General features: G+C 41.0%; 1 protein-coding gene across 2 annotated transcripts in view; it reads right to left on the bottom strand.

The window, feature by feature from the left end:
* The window catches only part of ppp2r3a (protein phosphatase 2, regulatory subunit B'', alpha), a 349273-nt gene that overhangs the window by 234144 nt on the left and 90521 nt on the right, over nucleotides 1–24608 (bottom strand). For both annotated transcript variants that reach the window (XM_080185443.1, XM_080185445.1), the window contains exon 2: nucleotides 23500–23556. The gene's annotated coding sequence lies outside the window, so the exon portion shown is untranslated. The remainder of the gene's footprint in view (nucleotides 1–23499; nucleotides 23557–24608) is intronic.

Genomic DNA, 24608 nt, shown 5'->3' with positions numbered 1-24608 from the left:
AGCTAAGTACATTCCATCAAGGGTGAAAGGTAAAGGATCAAAAAACAAGGGATCATGAATGATGAAAGAAATAGAGACTACGATGAAACAAATAAGGAGGCTATGTAATGCATATCAGGTAAATTCTTCAACTGAGATTAGTTTGAGAAGATAGGTCAAGAGGGATTATGAGAATGGAATGTCAACATTAAGGGGAATACAAAAATCTTCTACAAGCACGTAAATAGTAGATGCGTAGTAAGAGGTGGAGAGAGTCTATTAGGGATGAGGAGGGTGGTATATATTTTGGCATTCAGGGTAAGATGAGACTATTTAATGAGTGCTTTGTATTGGTGTTTGCTAAGGAAGAGGAATCTAACTAAAGACATAGTGATAGTGAAGGCAGTCGATAAGGTGAAAATTGAAAGGGAAGAAGTACTGAAAAGAGTGGCTAAGTAAAGGGTGGATAAGTTTAGATGGCTTGAATTGCAGGTTGCTGAAGGAAATGGCGGTGGAACTAGTGGAAGGGTTTGCCTTAATCTTTCAATCTTCCCTGGATATGAGGGAGATGAGGATTGGAGAATGGCAAATATGACATCCATATTCAAGAAAGGGTGTAAGGATAGTTCTCAATGGTTGGTTTAATATTCATGGTGGGTAAGGTTTTGGGATCTATAATCATGGAAAAAAAACTCAACTGGCACTTAGTTTGAGTTAATTAAGCAGAAACAGCACTGATTTAGATCATTCTTAACTAACCTAATTGAGAATTTTAATGAAGTAACAGAGAAGGATAGTGAAGGAAATATTGTCTCTATGGATTTTAAGGAAGTTTTGGCAAGGTACTACTTGGAAGGCTTGTTAACAAAGTTGAAAATTGAATAGAAAATTCAGTGTGCAATTGGATGAAAAATTGGCATAAGGACAGTAAGCAATGAGTCATGGTAGATTTTTTTGGACAGGGTGTGGTGCACAGGGGTGTTCCCCAAGGGTCAGTGCTTGGACTACTGCTTTTTTTTTCACACTATAAATAATTTAGAACTTGGAATGCAGAGCAAAATTCTGAAATTTGCCAATAATACCAAAACTTGGAGGAGCGGCAAATAGTAAAGCTGATATGAATTATCTGCATCAGGACATTGATAGTCTAACAGAATGGGCAGATGGAATTTAATACAGAACAGGAGAGGTTATGTATTTTGGCCAAAAGAATAGGAAGAGGCAATATAGACTTAATGGCACAATTCTGAAGTGTGTGTAGGGCATCAGAACCTTGGGGTCTGCATTGATCTTTGAAGGTGGATGTATTGAGAGAATGGTTATCAAATAATATGGGATCTTGGGCTTTATAAATGGAATATAAAAGTAGGGAAGTTATGCTGAACATATATAAAGCTCTTGTTAGGCCCCAGCTAGAGTATTACTTCCAGTTCTAGATGAATTGTTCGAGAGATTCCCCCATTATCAACATCCTGGGGGTTACCATTGACCAGAAGCTGAACTGGACTAGCCATCTAACTCCTATGGCTGTCAGACCAGGTCAAAGAATAGTAAGCCTGCGTCAGGTAACTTGCCTCCTGACTCCTAAAGTCTGTCACAAGGCAACAGCCAGGAGTGTAATGGCATACCCTCCACTTGCCTAGATAGGATGATATGGTGGCACAGTGGTTAGCACTGCTGCCTCACAGCGCCTGGGACCAGGATTCGATTCCTGGCTTGGGTCACTGTCTGTCTAGAATTTGCACGTTCTCCCTGTGTCTGCGTGGATTCTATCCGAGTGCTCTGGTTTCCTCCCACAGCCCAAAAGGTGTGCTGGTGAGGTGCATTGGCCCTACTAAATTCTCCCTCAGTGTACCCAAATAGGCGCCAGAATATGGCAACCAGGGGATTTCACAGTAACTTCATTGTAGTGTTAATTTAAACCTAATTGTGACTGATAAATAAACTTTGAGTGCAGCTTCAACAACACTCAAGAGGCTCAACACCATCCAGAACAAAGCAGCCTCGCAAACCTCCATCAATGATGAACAGTGGCAGCCATGCATACCACCTACAAGATGCACTGCATGAACTCACCAAGCTTCCTTAGGCAGCACCTACCCATGATCACTATCATCTAGAAGGACAGAAGCAGTAGATACATGGGAACACCTCCAAGTCACTCACCATCCTGATTTGGAAATGTAATGCTGTTTCTTCACTGTCATTGGGTCAAAATCCTGGAATTCCCTCTCTAACAGCATTGTGAGTCTACTTATACCTGGAATACTGCAGAAGTTCAAAAAGACAGCTCACTGTCACCTTCTCAAAGGCAACTAAGCATGGGCAATAAATCCTAGCCAGCGATGCCCACCTCTTCTACATGAATATATAAAAAAAAGTTACAGGAGGAAAAACTCTTCCCTTTAGCTGATGTTACAAGGATGAGATTTAAGTTTATTTGTTAGTGTCACAACTTCCATTAACACTGCACTGAAGTTACTGTGAAAGTCCTTAGGTCGCCACACTCCGGTGCCTGTTTAGGTACACCAAGGGAGAATTTAGTATGGTCAATGCACCACTGGAGTTACAGATTTAAGGTTTTCATGAGATGCAGGAGGAATGTAAGGAAGACCATTTTTATGCAGTGAGTGGTAATTGAAGCTACTGCCTATGAGGGTGGAGGAAGTGGAAATAAATAATGTTTTCAAAAGGAAAGTGGATGGGTACTTGAAGAAAATCAACTTGCTGACTACAGGACTAACTCAATTGCTCTGAAAGGAGCTGGCATGTGGGCCAAATAGCCTCACTTTATGCTGTAAATGACTCTAGGTGAGAATGTAGATTTGAATGTAGTAGGATAATTGAGCAGAACAGTATGACTGGATGGGGAGAAAGGAACTGGAGTAGGATATTGAGCCCCTCAAGCTTGTTCTGTCACTCAGTTAGATTATGGTTGAGCTGGATCTTATCTTGTTCTATCTACCATGGTTCCATACAGCTTACACCTTTATCTAACAAGAATCTATTGTTCTCAGTCTTAAATAAAATTAATGTAGTAATCTGAGGTGAGAAGTATTTTTAACTGAAGTGTCAGCTACCGAAGTGACAAACGCAATGAGACGCAGTAGTGTGTGAAACCGTTGTCACTTTATTGAAAATGAACCCAGACACCGAAAGACAGATTAAATTAACCTACATGCTTAGGGACTAATATGGAAAAATACTTTGCAAATAGTGATTCATTTCTCATCTGCTCCAACACATCCAAACGTTTTCTGGAGTTCACCTTATAAGGCTTACAAAAACATTTCTGAAACAGATCTCCAGTGACAAAATTAGCATTTTTAACAGTGATAACTAGAATTGTCCATGTAATTCTGTACAAGAAGCAAATTCTGTGGATGCTGGAAATCTGACAGCAAATGCTAGAGGCACTCAATTGGTCTGGCAACAACTGTGATGAAACAGTTAACATTTAGGTCGATGACCTTTTGTCAGAGTTGGTTCGATGCAAGGTCAGTGACTTGAAACATTAACCCTGTTTCTTTCTTCACATGTGCTGCCAGAACTGCTGAGTGTTTCTAACATTTTCTGATTTTTTTAAAAACAACTGTATTTCTGTGGGCCTTGATACCTTTTCTTTTTATACTCAACACATACCTTTTATCAATGCAATCAATAACAATGTAGCCTGGGTAAGTATTGAGTGGTTTAATTGTGCTTTTATATAGATAGGGATTTTGGGGGGGGAATGTTGCTCTGAAATTTGACAACTTACAGTAAAATGAGTAAGGAAAAGATTGCAAAAAATTAACTCTGAATGTTGCATTTGACCAAAAACGTACCTAGCAATTCAGTTTTATTTAGGCCAAGCTCAATGGCATGCATTCTTATTTAGGCTATCTAGAACTCAATTTGCAACATGAGGTCCCAAGTTCTGTTACCATTAGTACAGGCAGAATTCAAAGTGGCCTTTGTGCTCCTTTTAACTCTCAGACGCCCAGTCCAGTGGAACGTGCACTTTACTGAATCTGCTATCGTGCTACTCTATGATTATGGGTTGTTATAAAGAAACATCTGTGGTGGGTAAATGAAACAGTGTCTGGAACTAAACAGGCATCCTGTTTTACTCCAGGGTTAAATGAGCAGCAAATGAGATTTACAATTTAGTTGTTAAGTTTAATGGAACCCTGGAATGTGCAATAGGTTCAGTAAAACAGGTTGCTTAGAACCAGGTCTACATGGTAGAATTGGCTCTCACTCTAAGAGGACTTACATGGATTTGTAAATTGAATGTTCATGTCAGATATGCATGTGCAATGGTGCACGCCCACAGACTTCATTAGGAATACAAAAGGAATTTATTAATGAGGAAAAACTGTACAGAGTACCCTACCAGCTGTCCCAGTCCTTGCATGTCTGCTTGATGTTTTCTGCCTGAGAGAGGATTCCACTCCTTGTGATAACACATTCTCGATCCCAATTGGTCCCACAAGCCAGGTCACCTTCTTCTGCTGCATTGCCCTTAAAGGGTCACTCACCACAGCATGAATATATTTCCCTTCATTCGTTCAGACAGTATTTGATGTCACTGAGGTAAAGAATAGGATGGACATCTCACTTTTGCAAGGGTGGGGTTATTTCTGGTGTTGATTCCTTTGTGTCCATACAGCTGCTTGTTTAATTTGTTAGAAAGGTGAAACATGATTATGACCCTCCTAGTGTGGTCAACTGTAAATGGAAGGGGAGTTAAACTCTATGGGCAGTCCCACTGGCCAACTAGGATATTTGCTGACAAAAAGTCAATGTAACAGGCCTCTGGTTGCTGAAAGCCTAACTCCATGACATTGGCATGTGCAATGGTTGAGATTTGCATAGTTGTCTCTGAATACATTAATTAGACTGAGATATAATTTAAAAATGCATGACAGGGTAGGACAACAACAAATCTGAAGGTGTCAACTCAGAATTAATAATCCTTTGCGGTGTTTCATAAACTCTTGGCATGATTGCTGGCTTCTGATATGAATAGCCTATTTTATCTAACAAGACAGTAGTTTGGCATTTGCTTTAAGCAGGTTTATTAACACTAAGATAGGATACAGAGTAGGTTTGTGTCTCCTAAGTACAGAGTGCTCCAACCTGACTGAGTTTCCAGTACATGACTGATGATGTTACTGATGCATCATGGTCTACTTCACTAATTAGCGTAACTATTCTATTAACCCATTACACTACATTTCCCCACATCTATTATATCTACTTAACAACAGTATGAGATTATGTTTTAAACTATTTACATTGCATTTCACGGGAGTTCACCATTGTTATCCTGACAGCAGTTTACATCCCACCCCACACGGACATTAAGCCCGTGCTGGTTGAAATATAATACACCGTCGCAAATAGTCTTGAGATGAAACATCCTGAGGCCTTGATCATTGTGACTGGGGACTTCAAACAGGTCAAGCTCAAGAGTGCTCTACCAAGACACAACCAACATGTCTCCACTAAGATCCAAACATCCTAGACCACTGCTACACAAATATCAAAAAGCTCTATTGCCTGCCCACACTTTGGTAAATCAGACCACAAGGCTGTGCTCCAGCTCCTAGCTTACAAACAAAAACTGAACTGAAACAGGGGAATCCATAAAAGAAAATCGTGCAATGTTGACCTAAGACACTGGAGGATCTCCTACAGGACTGGGTAGAGTCAGTATTCTGGTTCATATTTAAAAACTCTGTGGCCAGCCTGAACTAGTAAGCCATTACTGTAACTGACTTCATTAGTAACTGTGTAGAAGAAAGTGTGCCAAAGCAGCAAAACTGTGTGTTTTCTAACTGGAAACCATGGATGAACAGGATAGCCACTGCCTGCTGAAGTCCAGGTCGGAGGTGTTAAAGTCAGGCGATCCTGACCTACATGGATCTGTGGCGATCCATCAAAGGTGCCAAAAGACTATACCGGACCAAGCTAGCACCCCAGGCTAGCCACACAGACTCCTGCCGACTGCAAGTCAGCAAGACATAACAGGTTACAAGATGAAGATATGTAAGATCACTGGCTGCAATGCACCTCTCCCCGATGAGCTCAATGCACTCTATGCCCATTTTGAGCAAGAGGTCAGTGAGAGCAAGCCCTCTATCCCGTAAGCCTCAGATGAACCTGTATCCAAGGTCACCACTTCCGACAGCAGAATAGCCTTTCAAAAATCAGCCCACGGAAAACAACTGGCCCGGATGGGGTACTTGAACGAGCACTCAGGTCCTGCATGGACCAGTTGGTAGCAGTATTTGCATACATCTTCAACCTCTCTTTACACCAATCTGAGGTCCATATTTGCTTCAAAAAGATGACTATCATCCCAGTACCAAATAAAAGCCAGGCAGGCGTGCCTTAATGACTATTGTCTGGTGGCTCTGACATCCATCACTATGAAGTGCTTTGAAAGGTTAGTCATGGCACAAATTAATTCCTGTCTCTCAGACTGCTTGGATTCATGATAGTTCGCCTATCACTGCACCAGGTCCACAGCAGATGCTGTCTCCCTGGCCCTACACTCAACCGTGGAACACCTAGATAACAAAGAGACCTATGTCAGACTCCTATTCATAAATTACAGATTAGCCTTTAACACCATTATTTCTGAGACCCACCTCCAAACTCATGGCCTGGGGCTCAGCACCTCCCTTTGCAATTGGATCCTAGGCTTCCTAACCCACATACCACAGTCAGTAAGGATAGGCAACAACACCTCCTGTACGACTATCCTTAACACCAGTGTTCCACAAGGCTGTGTCCTCAGCCCCCTACAATACTCCTTACATACATTTGACTGTATGGCTAAATTCTCCTCCAACTTGATTTTAAGTTTGCTGAAGACACCACCATTGTAAGTCAGACCTCAAACAATGGCAAGATACAATACAGGAAAGAGAAAGAGAATCTGGTGAACTGGTATGATGCCAATAATCTCTCCCTCAATGTCAACAAAACGAAGGAGATAGTCATTGACTTCAGGAAATGTAGTGCAGGGCATGCCCCCGTTTCCGTCAATGGGGATGAAATAGAAGTGGTCGAGAGCTTCAAGTTTTTAGATATCCAAATCACCAACAATCTGTCTTGGTTCCTTCATGCGGAAGCTATAGTTAAGAAAGCCCACCAATGCCTCTACTTTCTCAGGAGACTAAGGAGATTCCGCACGTCTGCTACGTCTCTCACCAATCTTTACAGATGCACCATAAAAAGCATTCTTTCCAGTTGTATCACAGTTTGGTATGGCTCCTGCACTGTCCAAGACTGCAAGAAACTACAAAGGGTCATGCATGAAGTGCAGTCCATCATTCAAACCAGCCTCCCATTCATTGACTCTGTCTACACTTCCTGCTACCTCGGAAAAGCAGCCAGCATAATCAAGGATCCCATGCATCCTGGACTATCTTTCATCTTCTCCCATCGGGAAAAAGATACAAAAGTCTCAGGACATGTACCAACTGATTCAAAAACAGCTTCTTCCCTGCTGCCATCAGACTTTAGAATGGACCTACCTCATTAAGTTGATCTTTGTCTACACCCTAGCTATAACACCAATTCTGCACTCTCTCCTTTCCTTCCCTATGTATGGTTTGCTTTGTCTGTATAGCACGCAAGAAACAATACTTTTCACTGTATATTAATACATGTGACAATAATAAATTAAATCAAAATTTCTGTAACTCCCTTTTACTGCTGCAGGTTATATTCAAATCCTACTCCTACTCTTCCCGGCAATTCACTGTTATGAGAGATTCTGTCTCCTGACGTGTTCTCAGCCCTTAGGGAAGACATTTTGGAGAAATGCAGGAATTCCTTTGTTATTTGGAGAACATCATCAAGACAAATAGGACAACAACTTTGAAAAGAAGTAGGAAATTGGAAAGTAGAATTCAGGACTGCTTAACTGTGAGGATCATGGATCCTATTTTGAGAAACACAGATGCAAAAGAGAAGACTGAAAGTGTGCAACATTTAAACTCTTGAACTATAACAGAAAGAATTATGATCCTCTCAGGAATCTGTTCCCTTGAAGCACACTAGGGAAAAATCTAAGAAGATGTAGGACCTTCAATTCCAATAAAGACTTCCACTGTTGCATAGAAGATGAAAAAAGTATTGAAGATCTGAGATTCTGACAAATCTGGATGAAAAGGTCAACAGCAAAATTCCAGTGTAGGCCTTTTGGGCAGCGAAGAAGAGGTGAATTCCTAATGACATTTTGGAAAGGATGTTCTCTTTCTGTAGACAGTGGTAATGTTACCACACTTTGCTCTGTGTGAGGCTGCTCCACCATGGACAATGGAAAGAATTTTTTAGAGTAAGAACAAAGACAACATTATTTTCTACAATGGGATGAATATTTAAGATGATATGGAGACAAATTTGCTCTACAGGATTCTGTAGATGCTGAAGCTCTGCAGATTTTGCCTTGACCTCTACATTGAATGGCAACTCTACTGGAAGGAAGATTTTCAGCTGAGACTGAAATACGGACATCAATGTACTTTCACCCATGGAAATAGGTGCTACTAACTCTTTGGAAGTATGATCCTCAATGGACTCAAGGAAGTTGTTCCCCCTGGAAGTCTGTTCATGGTTAACCAGCAACATATAGGCATTGCATTAGCAAGTTCAGTAGAAGATCTGAATGCTGCCCTTCAAGAAACAAAGCAGACTCCACAAAGAAAGCAACATAACTTCATATAGAAAAGCTGCCAATTGGAATAGCGTACCTATCTCTAAGACCTTGTCTTTAAATGGATTACTTGAACCTACAACAATCTCTGATGATGTGGTTATTCATTAATTCACTGGAAGAGATGGCAGGGTAATATAGATCAGTAAGAAATTAACTGATTCAATTGTTCTTTGGACCTTTGATTAAACCATGCACATGCTGTTACTAGGTTTTGCTTTGGAATAAAATACAATTGAAGGCTTTGAGAATGACGTTAAAATCTACGGAAGATTTTTCCACCCCCTACCATGGAGGACTCCTTGGCTACCAAACTCAAAATGTAAAGGAATGAACTGACCTGGTGTTCTACTCTTCAGCATGAGGCCCAATGCTGCCTAATATCAAAGGATGCATTTCTTCCATTACTCCCACTTTAGAGTTCTCTATGGGCCCTCGAGAATTTCAAATAGGCAGGTTAGGCAATGACTACTCACTGGGTAGAGACATCATTACCTCTTTCCAGTTTGTCCCCTCCATTGGCAAGTTTGCAGATTCTTACTGCTATCAGGTTTTTCTACACCTGTTGCCATGTGTAGTTGATTACACCAATCCTTGGTTAGATTGATATTACTACTGATGCTACCATGTGTCAATTATTCGTGGCATATTTGCTGGCTTCTGGTATGTGTTATTTATTTCTTTTGGAGAGGCTGTATGCAATCTTATTCCGGTACTTGTTTTAAACTGGTTCATTAACACCATATATAAGATAGGTTGCAGTGTCGGCATGTCTCCCCTGAATACGGTGCTCACCTTCTCCTTCTTATGTCTAGTGCATGACTGTTGATGTTACTGATACATCATGGTCTATGTCACTCTTTGGCATAACTATTCTATCATTACACTACATTTAGGATTAAATGTATCAGTATGTGCTTAATTAAGTGCATGTTTCAATGTCTGAGAGTTAAATGTAGCATAGAAATCATACTGAATTCTGCTTGGGTTTAGAATTTGAGACATCACATGACAAATAAAGTTTTGCGTGGTCCAAATAAAATGCACGTTGCTGAACTGACCTAAATAAAAATGAATCACTTTGATTTCTACCTAAATCTAATGTTCTGAGTTACATTGACTTGCCCAAGAGGGTATGGAATGAAGATTCACCGGATTTTTAAAAATTATTTCATGGGATACTACTATTGTTGGTGAGGCCAGCATTTGTTGCTCGTACCTAATTGTTCATGAGAAGGTGGTGGTAAGATTGATTCTTGGGATGAGAGGGCTGTCCTCTGAGACGAGATTGAGCAGAACATAAGGCCTAATTCTGCTCCTATATCTTATGGTCTTATGGCCATGGGAAGCAACCACCAATGTCTACACTATCTAATTCTCTCAGAATTTCGTATGTTGCAATGTATCACCTCTCATTCTTCTGAATGCCAGAGAATATACATTCAATTTACTAAGACTCTCACTAGGACATCCCCTCAGCCAGGGACCAATCTAGTGAAGTTTTGCTGTATTATTTACACCAGAAGCATATCCTTCATTAAATATGGAGATTAAATCTGTACGCAGTATTCCAGGCATGGTCTCACCAAAGCCGTGAACAATTGTAACAAGACTTATTTTTTCTTGTATTCTAATCCCCTGCAGTTTAGAAGAACGAGAGGTGATCACATTGAAACATTTATGATCCTAAGAGGGCTTAACAAGATAGATGATAAGAGATTGTTTTACCTGTCTACAGAGTGGAGAATGAGGGATCATGGTGTTAGATTTTTGCCCATTGAGGGCTGAGATGAGGAGAAACTTCACTCAGAATTTTGCACTCAAGAGGATGCCCAGTTGTTAAGTATATTCAAAACTGAGATTGATAGATGTTTGAGCTCATAGGGAATCAAGGGATATGAGGATTAGGCAGGCAAGTGGAATTGAGATTAAGGATCAGCCAATGATATCTATTGAATGCCAGAGAAGGTTCAAGAGGCCATATGGCATAATCCTGTTTCTCTTTCTTATATTCTCATGTATTTGTTTTTGGTTAAGTTTACGCAAACACAACCATCTCATTTATTAATCACTAAGCAAAAACTGGAGTGAATTTGACACAATCGTGTTGGCAAGTGTGAGGTGGTCCACTTTGGTAGGAAGAATAGTAGGAAGGACTATTACTTACGTGGCGAAAAACTGCAGCAGGCGACGGTGCAGAGGGACCTCGGGGTCCTTGTGCATGAGTCGCAAAAACCCAGCCTGCAGGTGCAGCAGGTGGTCAGAAAGGCGAATGGGATGCTGGCCTTCATAGCGAGGGGGATTGAATATAAAAGTAGGGAGGTCTTGCTGCAGCTGTATAGGGCATTGGTGAGGCCGCAGCTGGAGTACTGTGTGCAGTTTTGGGCGCCGCACCTGCGCAAGGATATTTTGGCCTTGGAGGGAGTGCAGAGGAGGTTTACTAGGCTGATACCGGAGTTGAGGGGGTTGAGCTATGAGGAGAGGCTGAATAAACTAGGCTTGTACTCGTTAGAGTTTAGAAGAATGAGGGGAGATCTCATTGAGACGTATAAGATGATGAATGGGATGGATAGGATAGAGGTGGAAAGACTCTTCCCGCTCAAAAAAGACAGTAGGACTAGGGGGCACAGCCTCAAGATAAAGGGGGGGCGGTTCAGAACGGAGTTGAGGAGGAACTTCTTCACTCAAAGGGTGGTGAATCTCTGGAATTCTCTGCCCGTTGAAGTGGTGGAGGCTGCCTCGCTAAATATTTTTAAGAAGCGGGTTGATGGGTTTTTGATAAGAGAGGGGATTAAGGGTTATGGGGAGAGGGCGGGAAAGTGGAACTGAGCCACGACAGATCAGCCACGACAGATCAGCCATGATCTTATTGAATGGCGGGGCAGGCTCGAAGGGCCAGATGGCCTACTCCTGCTCCTATTTCTTATGTTCTTATGTTCTTATGAAACGATATATTCTGCGCATCATCTTGTGAAAAATGAAAACTTTCCTGTTTTAATTTCCTCTTTATGTTATTTTATTTTTCCTATTCCTTGTTGAAATGTCACATGCTTCCCCAAATCTCCTCCTGCAAGGTTGTCTGGACACAAAACTATGGTGAGGGGTGGGGGGGCGGCGGGGGGGAGGGCTTTCACAGGTTTTAGGTAAAGTTTAATTTTTGTTCATGCATGCCGCTAAAGATAGATGAAGTGCACTGCAGACCTATAGTTCTCCATCATTGGGATTTCCCTCAGGCCATCTTTGGATCTGTTATAGACTAATTGTGAAGCAATTGATTGCTATGATTATAGTCAGCAACTTCATTATCATTGCAACATGTGGATTACCTGGATGGTGGAAGGTGAATTAGGTGGATCTTGATTGTGTTCCTTCTGGCCATGATATGAATATAGAAGTGGTAAATTGGGTCTAGCCTTCAATTCAATGTACCATAGATTAATGGAGATTGGGTTTCCAATACTTCCCATCTGGAAAGTTTCCACTCATGTTTTTGTGGACCTGTGGCAAGTGGAAGGCAGGAACCTTTCCAGAAAAAAATTGGAACAACCAGAGGGAGGCATACCCTGGCTCGTACCCAGGCGTTTCCTAGACATTTCTATAAATAAGGGAACAACATATGCTGCTTTGATGTTAATACTGATTTACTGAACAAATTACTCCGTTGATGGGAAAATTGTGTTCTTCATATTTGAATGAGCGGATGAGCATTTTACATATGTCTAGACAGCTGTTTTCAACTCTTCAGCTTATTGTAACTGCATGAAACTTACAGCACACACTCGTAATGCCCTTGCCCATACAACAATTGCTGTTAAATTGATTACTCAACAGAGCAAATTGCACATCCCACTATAGATGTACAGGATTCTCCGATCTTGGTCATCCTGTCACTGTTGCCAGTCAGAATGGAGAATTTGGCACTCATGGCTTCACTCATTGCAGTGGCACCAGAGAATCCCAGCCACGGATGAGGCTGGAGAATTTCAGCCTTAATCTTTTGTTCAGTAATTACCACACTATGTTTATATTGCTATATATGCATGTGTTCATGAATGTGAACTTTGCTGTATCATCTGTATGTGTACAACATGTGTGTACATGAAGGTGTGTTGAATCACTTATAAGTGTAAGTGGATGACTAACTGGAAGAGAGTCTGTGCCTGACTAAATGGCTAAAGAATATGGGTAATCACGGTGTAGACTTTAAAAAAATATATGCATGGGGTGCTTTACATGAGTCATGAAAAAGTAAGAATTTATATTCATGTTAAAATTCTTATCGTACAGCTGCATTATCTGCTGTAAACAGGACAAATGTAAAAGCACTTAAGAGATTTCCTTGATTGGACATTTGCAAGCAATTCTAGGCAGTGACGCAAACCCCACAATTTTTGGCGAATGTGAAAGCCTGTGGTAAGGTTACACTTTATTAACAAAACAAGATACAGCTTGTAAAACAGACTTCTTGTAGCCTTGGCAGAGTCATAAAAAACAAATTTCTTTCCCTCATGCTGATAGTGGCTTAGAAATGTGCCTGGACTTTGATGTACTAGCAGGCAGCAGTTGACTGGCAAAGCTGACAGCCAGAACACTTAGGAATTGAAACTGAAATCAGTGAAGTGAAATTCAAATGATCTAAATTCATGAAGTATGAGGTGAGATCAGTATATTATTAATGCTTGAGAAGCATCCCAGAGCCCTATTCCCCTTGCACAGCTGGTTCGTGCTTGCAAGTCCAGCTTCTGGATTGTAACATTTAACCAATGAGATAGTTAGAACATAGAACAGTACAGCACAGTACAGGCCCTTCAGCCCTCGATGTTGTGCAGAGCTATGTCCGAACCCAAGATCAAGCTATCCCACTCCCTATCATTCTGGTGTGTTCCATGCGCCTATCCAATAACAGCTTGAAAGTTCCTAAAGTGTCCGACTCCACTATCACAGCAGGCAGTGCATTCCTCACCCCAACCACTCTCTGAGTAAAGAATCTACCTTGGACATCCCTCCTATATCTCCCACCATGAACCTTATAATTATGCTCCCTAGTAACAGCTACATCCACCTGAGGAAATAATCTCTGAACGTCCACTCTATCTATCCCCCTCATCATCTTATAGACTTATATTAAGTCACCTCTCATCCTCCTCCACTCTAAAGAGAAAAGCCCCAGCTCCCTCAACCTTTTCTCATAAGACCTACCCTCCAAACCAGGCAGCATCCTGGTAAATCTCCTCTGCACTCTCTCTAATGCTTCCACATCCTTCTTATAGTGAGGTGATCAGAACGGCACACAATATTCTAAATGTGGTCTCACCAAGGTCCTGCATAGTTGCAGCATAACCCCATGACTCTTAAACTCAAACCCCCTGTTAATAAACGCTAACACACTATAAGCCTTCTTCACTTGAGTGGCAACCTTCAGAGATCTATGGATATGAACCCCTAGATCTCCCTGTTCCTCCAGATTCCTCAGAACCCTGCATTCCACATTCAAGTTTGTCCTACCAAAATGAATCGCCTTGCACTTATCAGGGTTAAACTCCATCTGCCAGTTTTCTGCCCAACTCTGCACCATATCAATGTCTCTTTGCAGCCTACAACAGTCCTCCACCTCATCCACTACTTCACCGATCTCAGTATCATCAGCAAATTTACCAACCCACCGTTCAGCCCCCTCTTCCAAGTCATTGATAAAAATCACAAATAGCAGAGGACCCAGCACTGATCCCTGTGGTACACTGCCGGAAACTGGCCTCCAGTCTGAAAATTTTCCCTCCAACACCACCCTCTATCTTCTACGAGATAGCCAGTTACTTATCCAATTGGCCAAATTTCCTTCTATCCCATACCTCCTTACTTTCTTCATAAGCCTACCATGGAGAGCCTCATCAAACGCCTTACTAAAATCCATGTATACGATATCAACTGCTCTACTCTCATCTACACACTTAGTTACCTCCTCAAAGAATTCAATCAAAATTTGAGAGGCAGGACTTACCTCTCACGAAACTGTGTTGACTATCCTGGATTAAGCTGCACCTTTCCAAATGGTCATAAATCCTTTCCCTCGGGATCTTTTCCATTGACTTACTGACCACCAAAGTAAGACTAACTAGCCTATAATTACCAGGATCATTCCTATTTCCTTTCTTGAAGAGAGGGACAACATTCGCCATTCTCCAGTCCTCTGGCACAATCCCCGTAGACAGTGAGGACCTAAAGATCAAAGCTAGAGGCTTCGCAATCTCATCCCTTGCCTCCCAAAGTATCCTAGGATGTATCCCATTTGTCCCAGGGGTCTTATCAATCCTCAGGTTTTTCAAAATTTTTCCTCAGAACATCTACCTCCTCTAGCCTATCAGCCTGCATCACATACTCATCCTCAAAAACATGGCACCTTTCCTTAGTGAACACTGAAGAAAAGTATTCATTCAATGCCTCACCTTTGTCTTGTGACTCCTTGCACCAGTTCCCACTACTTGACTGGCCCTAACCTCACCCTGGTCATTCTTTTATTTCTCACCTAAGAGTAAAAAGCCTTGGGGTTTTCGTTGATCCGACCTGCCAAGGACTTCTCATGCCCCCTCCTAAGCCCTTTTTCAAACTCATTCCTTGCTACCTTGTAACCTTCAAGCGACCCAACTGAACCCTGTTTTCTCATCCTTACATACACTTCCTTTTTCTCTTAAAAAGTTTTCTTACATCAGTTCTAATATAGCGGATACTTCCCCGCGGGCTGAGGGAACTCAGAATGTCAAATTTTTGCTCCAAAACAGGGTAACGATAAAGTCAATTAAAACGATACCAACATGTCTTTACCTTCCCTTGCAGGGAATAGTGGGTTACCCTGGAATAATTTACCACTGTTTTATACAATATTTGGGGCCTTCAGCACTGAATTGGATTGACAGTTGAATTTTACCAGCACTCCCACCCAAAGCTCATAAGATCACACCAAGGCCAACAGAAAATGCCATTCTGCAAAACTTGCCCATTCCAAAATTAGGTATGCCGAAAAAGTCAGGGCCTTAGTTTCAGCATACTTAGGGTAGAATTTAATCCAGGCCATCACGATGGCATGATGGTCAGATGGCTGCTGTCCCCAATAATTTGCTTGGAAGTGAGCTTATCAGTCTTCCAGTGGTGGGAAAAGGATCTCACAATTAAGTCAGGGTCAGGAAGGGGGAATTTGCTCAATTTGACTGCTTGTGGGAGGATGTCAATTAAACTCATGAATGATCCAGTTGATACTTATTATTCCTAAGCCAGTTGGCATTTAGTGGTAGTTCAAGAATTAAATGAGTCTCATGGCCCTCCTGTGCCTCCCAACAAATGCTGTCAAGTCTGCCTGTGGTGTCATAGGTGGGATGTCTCATTCACAGGCACTCACTGTCTGATTGAGGTACTTAGCATTGGGAAGGGGGGCCACTTCCCTTCTTCCCCAAACCCCCCTTTCCCTCTCAATTCCCCTACCTCCTGTCCCACTCATTACGCTCAGGGATTCAGTGACAAGCCTTGGTGAAATCCTTAGAACATTACAGACAATAGCCATTGCTCCTGGTGGCTTCACTATGGAGAGCTCCTAGTTTTGGTTTGTCCAGAGATGCTGTTGAAGGCCTATCTATAGCTAGTTAAGTGGTTTAATTCCTTCGGGCCTATCCGGTGGAGGTGATGCGGGGCTATCATTGATTTCCCAGCTGGTGTGCAAAATCTCCATGTAAGTGTTAAATCCTGGCCCTAGCAAGGGGTCAGCAGGCAGATATTCCTTGAATGCTCCCAAAATGAAGAATACAAGGACAGACCTGTGAATTCCTTCCAAATGGACATCAGCAATTCAAGAAGGCAGCTCCATCACCACCTTCTCAAGGGCAATTCAAGATGGGCAACCAATGCTGGCCTTTTGCCAATGACACACAGATCCCATGAGAGAATGAAAAAAAAACCCGCTGTCGCTTTGTCCCAATCCACAATTTGTATTCTGCAAGAGAAGCAGAAATAAACTGGATCCAGATTCTGCTCCACATATTGGACTCTCCCAACCAGGATAATATCCAACTTGCGCAGTATCCTTGCCAGAACACAATAAATCAATGGTCAGTAATATTTGCAAAAGGACATTCATTTCAGTGAGAGTTCTTCCATTGCAAAATGCCAATACAAAATATTAAACAAAGCTAAATTCTGTACTTAATCAGAAATTGGGATCATCATGAATTCACATCAGTGGAAACTTTTGAATTATCTCCATATCAGATTTTAATAGTTGCCCTCAAGAGAATATGGACAAACCAAAGGTCTGTCAAGTGTGTACATACTAATCTAACAATCAATATGGTGATTCATGTACTCACGAGATACAGATGAATGCACCATTATGTGTTAATCTGATCTTAGTTGCTAATTAGTTACTAATTGAACTGCAAATGAAATATTAGTCACTAACCTGCTAATCGCTTACTAATTAGTCATCAGATCAAATGCTGATTGGTCACTAATTTTTTTGTGTCAGGGCACTAGTTATTTTAGCACTGTTTGTGGTTTACATGCAATGCTAAAATAATTATTTTGTCATTTAAGTTGAGATTCATATCTGACTCCCAAAGCAAAACCTCTATGTTACTTCACATTGCTATAGTAATAAACTGTGTATGACTGGAAGCGGTGGCTCTGTTTTCAGTTACAGACCAGGGTTGGAAATCCAATAGCAAAAAAGCTAATTCAATACATTTAAAGAGTGGAAAGAGTTACAATTTTATATCAACACTGATCTGTAATCACTGTACAACTTGTAATATCTGATTGCAGAAATGGTTCTTGGAAAAAAATTAACAGTGAATAGTTATTTTTTATTCATTCATGGGATGTCGCTGGCTGGAGCAGCAATTGTTGCCCATCCCTAAAAGCCCTTGAACTGAGTGGCTTGCTAATCCATTTCAGAGGACATTTTAAGAGTCAACCGCATTGATGTGGAGCTGGAGCCAAATGTAAACCAGATCAGGTAGGAATGGCAGATTTCCTTCCCTCAAGGATATTAGTGAACCATATGTCTTTTTACAGCTGCCACTAAACTTTTCTTTTAATTCCAGATGTTTTATTGAATCCCCATTACACCATCTGCTGTGGTGGGATTTGAAGCTGAATCTCCATGACATTACCGTGGGTCTCTGGATCACTAGTCCAATGACAATACCAGTACACCACTGCTACTCCTTAAGCTCCCATGTTTTCAGAGACAGCAGTGGAATGGTACTGACCGGATCACACAAGAGCCAGAATAGACTGGGTGAGCCCATCCAGTGTCCTAGTTATAACTGCAATTAGAATGACATTAATGTTCAGTAAGTCAAAGTATTTGTGTTGGTGTTTCAATGAAGTTCTCTACCCACCACCAAAATGTTCTATCCTTTTTGTTCTAAACTTGTAAATGATGTGGTTTTGCTGTGTTTGGAAGTGCAAGCCTATGGACTTTCATGATCTGGATTGCACTCCTTGAAATGGCAGTGGAAGCAGATTCAATAACTGCCCAAAAGGCTATTGCACAGATACCTGAAAAGAAAACTGACAGGATTTTGGAGAAAGAGCAAGAGAGTGATATTTGAGATAACCCTTTCAAAGAGGTGGGCAGACCTGATGGACTGAATGGCCTCCTTCTGTACAGTATGATTCTATTTTCTAATTTATCTAAAGTAATGTTCAGTAGATACCTCCCTAGTCTGTATCCAAGAGCAGAATACTCACAGACGTTGTGGAATGAAATTTGGAGACGCTTTTATATGCAAATGAATTTTGGAATATATTTCTGTAACCATATTTGCTACAAGATCAATTGTAAATTTAAAATTGAGAGTAATTGATTTTTATTATCCAAAGGTATTAAGGAAAATGGAGCAAAGGGATTGTGTGGAGTTAGGTCACAGGTCAGCCATGAATTAATTGAATGGTGGCACAGGTTGGAGGGGCTAAATGACCTTTTTGTGTCTGAGAGAGAACTAGAATCATGGATTGGTTTGCTCACTAATCATTACTCGCTGAGGTTCACCTCTAAAAGATGACAACTCTGTAGATTGAAATGATTTTCGCAGTATCTGATTGATATATCAACTATCCACCAAACATTGCTGTGGGCCATGCTTTGCAATGACCTGCTTTTAGTGAAGGGCTTCTATTGTTAAATTGTACACTGGTAATTTGTTAACCTTGTACTTGGGATTTTGTTGAATATGTGCCTTGTCATACGCATTTTCAGCTTGCTAAACTTGAGACTGAAGGCAATCTGTAGAGAAATTGGATCTTGTTGCATTGAAGATGAACTGATTAGAGCTTGAGTACAAACAGCTTATGAATTGTCAAGGTAATGTGAATTATAACAGTAACTGACATTACTAAGATTGAAGGTTAAATACTTGAATACTTTGAGCTGTTATGATGCACAGAACACGGGCATGTCATTTGCAAGGGAGATGAATGGAAAATTGGAAGAAAAAGTTCCGTAAGCTACTCTTGCACATCTGGTTGACGATGGAATAGACCTGGGAATAACACAGCTGCTCAGTTACATAGCATGACTATGGTGTATAGTGGCAAGAAAGCCAGGAATATTAGAGATATTGAAATAACACGTGGGTATTGCAAATATTACTGATAGTGTGGAGCAAAGTTTGTTGTGTTTAGTTACTGAAAAAAAAAGTTATGTTCAACTTTGGTCTGTCCAAATACAGATATATTTTATTATTAAAGCTCTTAAGAAAATCTGATAACTGCATAGCTGCCTGCTAATTGTAAAGTCAGTCTGGGAGAAATATAACAGTCTATAATTTTCTGACTCTTGGTCTGAGAACCCAGCATTTCACTCATTCTGTCAGCCTTGACTCAGTGGTAGCAGCCTTGCTTCTCAAGGTCTTAGGTACAAGTCCTAATCCAGTTACAAGGGGTTGAATTTTATGTGCCCTCGACAGATGTGTTTCCCGCAGGGAGGGACACACAAAATTGGGCAGGTACCCATTTCGCCACCTTCTGCCCAATCCCAAGCTCTCCCCTGCAATGTGGGTGGCAGGCTGGTGCCAAAATTGGCAGTCCACCCATCATATTTAAATGAATAATCACGTCTTATTGAATGGCAGGGCAGGCTCGAAGGGCTAGATGGCCTGCTCCTGCTCCTATTTCTTATGTTATGTTCTTTATGCTTGCTGTGGGTAGCCAGGTGGGAACGAGAACACAAAAATAATAAGAACTAGGAGCAGGAGTAGGCCATCTGGCCCCTCGAGCCTGCTCCGCCATTCAATAAGATCATGGCTGATCTTTTTGTGTGATCTTTTCAGAAGCCCGATTTCTTAACTCGGAGACTGCAGGGTGGGAAGAAAGTGGAGAGGGGTCGTGCTTTGGGGGCTGCCCTTTGCCAATCATGAAGCGCCACCGTCCCCCCGACATTAGGTTGAACCGTTCCATCCTTCCTACCTGTTCCCTCCCTTAAGCCCAAACGCTCCTGGTCCAAGAGCCAGAGGCACTGCTGCTCCAGTGAACCCTGGAATGTTTTCTTCTCCTACCAGCAGGGCAGCTGCCACTGGTTTGATGAAACTGCCAGCCAGTGAGGGGCAGAAGTCCCACTAGGCTCTCTCCAGTCCATCCTGCAGGTCAGTGTGGAGATGTCAGTTTCATGCTGACATTGTTTCAAGGGGATGGGTGGGCATGCTGTCCACAACCCCCCTACTTCATCCAGTATTGTCCAGCCTGTGGTATGTAGACATAATCTGTATTGAACAGTGCTGCACTATTGGAGTCACTATCTTTTGAAATGAGGCATTAAGTTAAGACACCGTGTGTCCTCTCAGATGGTTATAAAAATATTCCATTGCACTTTTCAAAAAGGAACAGTGAGTTCTTCCAGTATCCTGCCTAATATTTATCACTAAAACAGATGACTGCTATTTATGTAAACTGCCTGCCATGCTTGCTCACATTACAGCAGTGACTACACCTCAAAATTCATTACTTGCTTATAAAGTGTCTTAGAACATCCTGAGATGAAAGGCTCAAGTTCAGGTTCATTCACTTTCTGAAGGTTGTTTCGTCTCTTGTATTTTGAGTCGTGACATTTGAAGACTGATAGCAAACCAGCCTGGCAGGCTGAAGCTAACAGAGGGAGAGGATTGGGGTGTGGAGGAGGGGGGAGGTGGGGGGAAATCAAAGGAATGGGAAAGATAAGGGTTTGCACTTAAGATGGCAATTGAGTTTTATCTGCACTGTCTTTACACAGGACCTAAGCAGGCTAGATGGAGAGCATACTTAGAAACCAACAGGGTTTACCTTTTAGATGCAAATTGGAATCTGCCGATTGTCAGAAAGCACTGCTGCTTCTCTGTCAGCCCTATTGGTCATAACAGGCTCAAAAAAGGAAGTGGTTTTTATTTATTTCTTGTTTCTCTCTAGGTCAGTAATACAATTTTGGGCCCCATGGAGAAGCCTTAGGTTCCACTGCCCAGGCTTCCCTCCCTCTCTCCAACAATGAGGCTCCTCAGAACTGTCTTGAAACCTGAGCACCAAGATCATTCCTTTGGGTCACCCATGGCAGCTTCTTATCACCTGTCATCCTGCTCCTTCCCACTGGTTAGCTTCTACATCTGGAGGCTGAGTGACAGGGTCTATTCAGCTGAGGCCCAGGGGTTTCAGTCTTGTGACTGCGGGTGGGCTAATAATAGGAATCCTTCACTAAAGCTGGTCTTTCTTTAGTCATGATGAACAGCCAATATATTGCACTACAGAGTTGCGAATTCGTGGCTGCTGCCTGTGTTTTGTAAGTATTGAATTCCTCTTCTCAGTTGTGGAGAGATACCGAGAATAGTCTGACCCATCCTATGTTGCTTTAAGAGGCATTGGCTGGGAGGCCTTGAAACAGATCAGATGTCCTTCCTCTTGGCAGAGGCTGAATCAAGGCAGGTGGAGACTAAGAATAGGAGAACAAAACAAAGTCTAAATCCAAAAATAAACATTGTTTAATCAGTCTCACTTGTTTCTCAAACTTCTGACAATTGTAGGAGTGAGTGGAAAAATGAGCCGATCTGATCAAAATTGAAGTGACAAAAAATATATTGCAACACGATAAGAGATATTAGCACTAAGGGATGGGTCTTGCGCTACATTTCTTCATAATTTCAGAACACTGTGTATGAGACTATATTTTATCAAATTATGTGAGAAAATGTCTCAAAATATCAAGAGGGTGCAAAGTTGCATTTCACAGACACCTACAGCTTTGAAAGAAACCTTGATGTGTAATTTGCAAAATCACGCAGGCTTTTTCAGGACTGAAAATAAACACCAGATAGAAATTTGATGCATGCCTGAGGTGTCCAGTAAAATATGATCCCAGACACTGGAAAACATAGGCACACCTGCTTAAAATCTCAGAGATGTCAATTCTGAGGTTGGAACACAACTATTGCTGTTGACCTTTGAACCACTAAGGATGCATCGGTACACCCTATTAACCAAGAATTTGGTGTTTACAATCCTCATATCAAAAATATTTGAATGAGAAATAACTTCCTTCAACACAACTATCTTGTTAGGAAAATAATCCCACAACAGGGCAGGCGCTTTGCGCTACTGAGAAAGTTAGAGCTGCATCACAAATACAACTCTGAATATAATGAACTGTTGGTGTGATACATACCACTGAACCATTCCAAGTAAGTTATCAGATTATTCCTTCGCTGTAGAAATACATATGAATTACTACATGGATACAGGCCATCTGGCAATCCTTGTTGGAGTTTAATCGTGTCTTTCTTCCTTCAATTTCATTTTCCATATGTTATAGTTATTTTACTTGATTCAAAGTGTTGCACTTTCTTGTCCTCCTGTCATTTTCCAATAAGCATATGGCTTTCTTCTTGAAATTAGCTAATCAATATTCCACTTGATTATTGATCTTCCCAGTTTGAACATAACTATCAAAAGATCCTAATTCTTCCATTTAATTTGTGCTGCATGACTTCCCACTGAAGTCAACCCTCTGCAGCAGATTCCCCAGCAGTGGGGTGGTAAGCCATGCAAAACGGTGTAGACTTTGGCCGGACTGGAAGATCTAGTTGGTGGCCAATGGCCCACTGTACCTGCTGCAGGAAAGCCCATCACAGGGGGGCTAGAAAATCTCAGCCATCATCTTTAATAAATTATTACAGCTGTTCTATAAATCGCTTCACATGACTCAAGCACCAAGTTTAAACTGTCATTGGCGCATATGAACAGCTTACCAGTCAGTCCCACATTGATTTCAAGATATAATCAGTTGCAGTTTCAGGGGATCAATTTAATCAAGGTTTGATTGAATAATTTTCAAGATCACAAGATTAATACGATTGAGGGTAATAATTTGATTAAGCTTAGTTCACTCATCCAGAAAAAGCCTATAGCTCTCCCTGTTTAAATAATCCTCGTTTAAATAATTCCAACGTTTTTACCTCCACTATTTCACCAGATATCCAACCTGAGTATTAATCATTCTTTGTATAAAGACTATTTCCAAACATTGATCCCAAATTTGCATTTTGTTTAAAATTGCCTCCCCTTTCCCAAATTTTGCAATTTAAATTGAAACTATTTTCCACATTTATCGGTATCACATTTTGTATAGATATAAAAAATACTATGAGTAATCTCTTTTAAACCTGATAAAATTTGTTTTGTATATGGTTGGGGAAACAGGCATGAGAAGCCATCAAGACAGAAACACATATTAATTTAACATTAAAGGCAGAGCTTTTTTTTTCATTAATTGAAGATAAATTAAATATTCAATATCATACCTTAAAAGAAATGGCATTTTGCACACGTCTAATTCAGCCTTGACACACTTGATTGTTCTGAAGAGAAATCATAAAATGAAGCATATGAAGAAACATATTTTTGTCCAAGGTGCTAACTATAGCTGAAAGCAAATTTTAAAAAAAAAATTAGCATATACCTCATGGACCATTAACCAGTCTCTCAAGTGTACTCCTTTTGTATTACTAGTGCAACTCATTTATGGGATATGCCTTAGGCTATTGCTTCAGTGACCCTTACAAATGAAAGTTGCGCTTTCTTTATATATTGGAATGTTGAAATTGAAGTCTATCTGTTCGATTTGGCTTATATCACTTTAGGAAGCATCGGCCACAGGCAGATGACCCTGATGGGTTATAGAAATGTAATGTGGCAGGTGACCTCAATTTGTCCATGGCAGAAATACATTCCTTGACTTAACATGGGCTAATGATGACTTTGATCTCTTTGCCTTTTGACTTAAAGCCACAGGGCCTTGTTAATAAATACCATTTACAAAATTCTTTCACTATATCTGCTTTGTTAAAAAAAAAGGCGGTTAATACATGTATATTCTGATTATTTTTCCAGAATCCTAAAATTCTATATCCATATTATTAACCCTCCTATTGACTCACTAAGATTATTCATTGACTAGAACAATTCCATTGTATTTGTAGAATTAGTTGATTTTAGCTAGAGGAATAGTAATGGTCTATTTGGCCCCCTGGGTTTGAAAAATTCTGTTCCAAATTGCTGGCCAGTGACTTCTACTGGAAGATTTGCAATAATCAGCGGAAGATAGAATCATGTCCAGCTTTGATGCTCTTGCTGGTCAAGGCACCAACTAAAACTTACTATCAGAGTTTCACATAAACATAACCAAATATTGGTCGTAATAAACCTTGACTGCTTGAGTGAATATTGAATCTGTAAGCTGTGAGGAGTCAGCTTTTGGAAAAGGAAGAAAACTGGGGATGGGAGAAAACTGTTGAGGAAGCTATTGATTCAATCCCAGCTGCCTATGGTCGATATCTGGTCCTGTGAATCTGTTGCTAATAGAGGTTCAATGTGCAGAAAGTAGAACAAATTAACCCTCAAATTGCAGCCA

The sequence above is a fragment of the Carcharhinus amblyrhynchos genome, chromosome 3 (assembly GCF_965287045.1).
Source record: "Carcharhinus amblyrhynchos chromosome 3, sCarAmb.v2.hapA, whole genome shotgun sequence".
Taxonomy (NCBI): domain Eukaryota; kingdom Metazoa; phylum Chordata; class Chondrichthyes; order Carcharhiniformes; family Carcharhinidae; genus Carcharhinus; species Carcharhinus amblyrhynchos.
Note: the sequence above shows the minus strand (reverse complement) of the source record. Positions and strands in the feature narration are given on the sequence as shown.